The sequence below is a fragment of the Hylobates moloch genome, unplaced genomic scaffold (assembly GCF_009828535.3).
Source record: "Hylobates moloch isolate HMO894 unplaced genomic scaffold, HMol_V3 SCAFFOLD_4, whole genome shotgun sequence".
NCBI lineage: Eukaryota > Metazoa > Chordata > Mammalia > Primates > Hylobatidae > Hylobates > Hylobates moloch.
Window position 1 is genome coordinate 145,880,398 of NW_026652279.1, and position 5,869 is coordinate 145,886,266.

The 5,869-nt window shown below is 37.1% G+C and overlaps 1 long non-coding RNA gene across 1 annotated transcript; it reads right to left on the minus strand.

Moving 5' to 3' along the window:
- Positions 1 to 1,782: 1,782 nt before the first annotated feature.
- On the minus strand, positions 1,783 to 3,422 carry LOC131383413 (uncharacterized). The gene is made up of 3 exons (XR_009213416.1): positions 3,350 to 3,422; positions 2,287 to 2,315; positions 1,783 to 1,836 (listed from the first exon to the last, which is right to left on the minus strand). It is a non-coding gene; the product is annotated as an uncharacterized LOC131383413 (long non-coding RNA).
- Positions 3,423 to 5,869: the final 2,447 nt, after the last annotated feature.

Here is a 5,869-nt window from a genome sequence, read left to right on the forward strand (position 1 = left end):
TTCTTTGATTATTATTCCATTGAGTGCCACTGTATTATTGACTCTTCACCCTGCAAGCAGCATTTGGTTCTATTTTCCAGCATCTTTTAGCACTCAAAACCAACCTTGTTATACTTTCTCAGAACTATCATTACCATCCAGACCTTAGACCCCACTCAGAGCCCAGTTGTGAGCTCAGAGCTCCTTCTTCTTCTTTTTTTTTTTCTTTTGGTATGGGGGTCTCACTCTGTCACCCAGGTTGGAGTGCAGTGGCACAATCATGGCTCACTCCAACCTTTGCCTCCCAGGCTAGAGCTATCCTCCCACCTCAGCCTCCTGAGTAGCTGGGACCACAAGGTGTTCGCCACCATACCTGGCTACCTTTTGTATTTTTTGTAGAAATGGGTTTCACCATGTTTCCCAGGCTGGTCTTGAACTTCTGGGCTCAAGGGATCTGCCAACCTCAGCCTCCCAAAGTGCTGGGATTACAGGTGTGAGCCACTGTACCCAGCCAGGGCCCCTTCTTAGCTTTTGATGTACCAGCAAAACCAGAAAGCGTGCCCTCCTCAAGGTATGAACTCAGGATGATAGTATATAACTATAGATCATATAATAGCTGTATTTTACTTAAATGTTTTCATTTGTTTTTCCAGACATCTACCACCTATTCAATATCCTCTCTCCAGTTATCTCTATTGAAATACCTAATGTAGTTTCACTTCCCCTGATTTGTCTCTACTTGGCATTAGATACACTACTTAATGATCCCAGAGGTTATTTAAAAAAATCTCAAAAATGGTATTATGAAATTTTGATTATTCTTTGTCCTGAAAACTATAATAATCTCTTTGATCACAGGATGCCCTGAATATAAAATGCATTAAATTAACACCTGTCATTGATTGTGAAACAATGCTTACTAAAAAGCAAATGTCTTTGGAGGCAGGGGGACTAGCTGTTGTATATAACTATTAAATTTTTACTGATGACTACAGGATCTGTGGGGTGAAATATCTGATTGCAAATGCACTAAAAGGCTTACAGGAAAAAATTATGGGCTTACAGGAAAAAATTACAAGCTTACAGCTTTACATTCTCACATTCTCAGCCCAAACAGTCAGAGAAACAGAGCTTCTATGGCAGACTTAAAATAATCTCCTAACAATCTCATTTCTTCTAGCTATAGGACAAGGACCACTGTAAGTCAAACACAAATGTAATTATGCAGGTTGCAGAAGAACAACAAATACTGAGTTCCTTGACTCAACAAGTCTCCTACATGAAGGTTATGACATTGATTTAGAGGCAGTAGGACCCTAAGATTTTAGGAAAAGAGAGAGAATCAGATAAGGTTGAGAATACCAAATTCCCATATCTCTGTGAGTTATCTTTGCTAGCAGAAGGATGTGTGCTCTGTCTAAGGAGACCTCTGTCACACAATATCTAAGGAAACAAGTCATGCCTTCCTTGAAGACCCTTGTTTACCTCACCATGGGTGGCCAATTAGCAAAGGTGTGCTTAGTGCTTATTCTTGCTAAAACAGACCTGTTCTTTCATGATATCCTCTAGTCAAATAACCGAATGTATATATTAGGAAGATAAGTACATTACCTGACTCAGGTTAACCTACCAAATTATTTCCAGATTAGTTTACTATATAACCTACGACACATATGAATGTGTTTAGGAATGAATTTGAATGGGAATAGACCAAAGGGATGGAATAAAACTCTAGAGTATGCCACCTTTATATAAGTGCACTTACCAGATACGAATTTATGATGCTAGCTTGTACAGATGGATTGGCTCTTAAGAGTTGACTTGATTGTTTGACTGAAACTTGGACATGTTGGTGTCCTACATCCAATAAATTTGGGGTTAGAGAATTAGATATTTTGTAGTCCATTTATCATAAGTTGTTATGTCACCCACTCATTCACCATATGAGCCCATCACAGCGCTAAGTAATACATTTGTGAGCAGATTGCTAGAATCCGGAAAATCTCGGTGGTAATTGTTTTCTGAAGGGTGGATATGATGGAAGAAGGTGGTGTCCTTAAGATAAATTTAATGACTGCAATGGCATCAGAGATAGCATCTCACAAAGATGATGTTGAAAGGCAACACTCAATGGCAAGAGGCAAGGTGGCATAATTTCCCTGATGAGCAGTTAGGACAAATCAGTAAATATATTTGACGTTGGAGGTAATATCATATTTCTTAGAAAATTGCCAAAATTACTGTCACTATCATATACTTGAAAATTCAGTGTTGGTGATTTTTATATAACATCTCCATTTAACTCACCTGTTTGGCCTGTGAAGAGGCAGATGGATCTGAGAAAATGAAAGCGAATTTTAGCTGTTTTTCAGAGCTGTGTTTACTAGAAAAAATCTACACAACTATTGATCAAATACATTATTTATTTTTCTCAACATATAAGGTTCAAGAGAAGTCATACTCTCTTGCTTAGCAGGCACAACAGGATACATTTTTAAATTTCATACAGTATTTCAAGGCTATATCAATTCTATATCAACAATCTATCTAGTAGGAATATTATCAGTATTGACATCCCACAGAATGATTTACACTGTTTCACTACATTAATGACAGCTGGCTTGCTGAATATAATACACAGGAAGAATCAACGACCAAAAAAACAAAATCACAGTAAGGAAAATGTAAACCAGAGATTAGAGTCAAACCTCACAGAGCTTACAGGCCTTGTCATCTCATTAAATTTTTTTTTGTACAATATAAAGATAATCATTCCAATGCCTAAAATGGATTGATACACATTGCATCATATACCTCAAAAACGATATGTTACACATGTTTTATGTAACAAATAAGACTCTCAATGTTGAGGCCAAGAGCAAGGGAAAGTTCTTTAGGAGTCCATTGTGCAATAAAAGCTATGTTGCCATATAAACTTCCTTACAGCAGTTACACTGATATATAAAATTATGTGACAAATCTGCTGAAGTCTAATAAGACACAGGAGACTCCTTGTGTCTTGAAGCAACAGCTTTCCCTTTTTCACGGATAATATACTTTTTTATTTCCTTATGAGAAACACTTTCTGACTTGCTATTGGGCCCTATATAAATTTAAAAATTTGATTATAAGACATCAAGAGATCATGTGGCTTGACCAAACTATTTGAATTGTTTTTTTTACCAACCAAATTATGAGGCAGGGCATGCCCAGAAGCCATAAATCATCACTGCAGATGATGCATAAGAGATCAAGCTCAGGCAGGTAAATAAAATACAAGTAAATTGAATGAGCAGGTGGCTCAGATTCCTTTGATACCATCTCTTGATGCATTGCCATCCCTCCTCCTATGACCTTTTTTGCACAGTACCTTATAACAAATTGACAGAAGAAGAAATATCTTAGGTCTTTTGTCAATATGATAAATCCGACATACAAGGGACTACTGCAGCATTAGATGCTCAATCAGAAGTGTGTCCTTGAAAGACAAGTGTGAATGAAAATTCTCCCAGTGGGCCAAACATTTTGGATTTCTTAGTCTGTTTTGAGAAATAGATAGATAGATGATGATTAGATAGATAGATAGATAGATAGATAGATAGATAGATAGATAGATAGTAGATAGATAGATAGATAGATAGATAGATAGATAGATAGATAGATAGATAGATAGATCTATATTAATTTGAGGCAGTGGCTAATGATTTGGCTGTATAATCAGAAACTTGGAAAATGACTGTATTACAGAATTGAAAAAATGGAAAAAATGAGTTCAGAGGAATATCTGTTTCAGAGAAAACTTTCGATAATCATCTGGACAACATGACCTGCCCTTGAACATCAGTTAGCCTCTTCCTCCAGCCACTTTGCTTTTGTTTGTTTGTTTGTTTGTTTTGAGACAGTCTCCTCTGTCACCCAGGCTGGAGTGTAGTGGTGTGATCTTGGCTCACTGCAACCTCCTACTCCCAGGTTCAAGCAATTCTCCTGCCTCAGCCTCCTGAGTAGCTGGGACTACAGGTGCACGCTGCCACGCCCGGCTAATTTTTTGTATTTTAGTAGAAATGAGGCTTCATCATGTTGCCCAGGCTGGTTGCGAACTCTCCAGCCACCTTTTTGCTTGAGCAATGGGCTTATTTATGATTAGCCACAAAAGAAGAGATGACGGCTCTACACAGGCTAAACAATGTGAAACATCACACAATTCACTTTGCTGTCTTAATTACTGAGTGTCTAACTTGCCATCATCTAGAATAATGTTGAAGGCTTAATATCACACCTTGGCCAGGGAGGATTTCATGGGATTTCATCTTTGGGGAAGAGTGATGATTTGTCCTCACTGGTTTAGAAAGATACTCTATTTATGAAATTGACATTCCTGCACATAATGCTTTTGTTAGCACCACTATATATGTACTTGTGATTTCTGTGTAAGGGATTTATTCTGTAGCAAATAAGTGTGGAAATAGGCATATGCCATAGAATTCTGTATCATGCCAAGCAGCTTCTCTGATAGAAAGAAGGAATGACTGACTGAAGACTCAGTTATAGTGCTAGTTGAGAAATAATACACTAAAAGTATGATGTTCTGTCTTGAAAGAGGTGATCTATGCGTTAGGTTAACTTTCAACATAAGGGTTATTTATATTTTTTCATTGTCAGAAAACATAGATCATGCAATCAAGAGTGAAATGAGGAGGATTAAATTACTCTTTCATTAGTTTTCAATTATTGCCCTAACAAGTTATCACAAACTTAATTATTCACTTAAAACAGCACATATATCTTGTCTCACAGTTCTGTAGGTCAGAACTTTGGTGGGCTTGGTTAATTTCTTTGCTTAGAGTCTAACAAAGCAGAAATTAAAGTTTCAGCAAGTTGCCATTTTTTTTTTTTTTTTCTGCAGGCTTTGAAGAATAATCCCCCTCTAAGCTAGTCCAGATTGTTGTCCAAATTCAGTTCTGTGAGACTGTAGGACTTTTACCTATCTCCTTGCTGGCTGTCAGCCAGATGTTCTTCCCATCTTCTACAGGCTGTCAACAGATCTTGCCTCATGGCCTTGTGACTTCATCTTCACAAACACCAATGATGAATTGTGTTCTTCTTCTTCTTTAAATCCCATTTTACATCCACTTTGCTTCCTCTTTCCTCTGCTACTTCCTCTGCAGCCTCAGTCTCACAGCCTGTTGACTCTCCCTGCCTTAATTTTCTGTTTTTGAGAGCTCATGTGACTACACAGTACCCACCTAGATCATCTAGGATAATACCCTTAACCTGAAGCCATATTATGAATAGCCTTACTTTCAATGTCAAACTCCCTTCAAAGAAGTCTAATTACTAGATTAATGTTTGTTGAATAACCAAGGGATGGAAATTGTGGTGGGAGTAAATACATGTAGAATTCTATTATACTATTGCACCAATAACCCATCTAGAAAGTATTTTTCGCTTCTATACCAAAAATGTTGGGTTCTGCGTTTTTCTATTAGGGTACAGAAAAATGATTGAATTGGAGGTTGAGGTCATCACCTGGCCATTTCAATTCCCTCACTCCACTGAACCGACAAAGAATAAATTAGTTATGGTCTGACATGATTTATTATGATACTTATGAAATAGGTGTGTTGCTGACATACATTGATGACAGGAAAGAGTATGCTTAAAATCCACAGTAAGTACTAGTCACTTAGTACTTCATGTCTAATAGCAAATGTTAATGGAAACAACTCTTAAAGGCCATATTACTCAAATATTACAGCTTTTAGAAACAATTTTGAGTAAACTCCTGAGGTAAAAACACAATCCGCTGAGAACAAGTAATTGGTAATTGAACAGAGAAGTTAAAATATCAACTATAGACTCATTATTGGAGGAAAAAAATATTGTAGCAGAT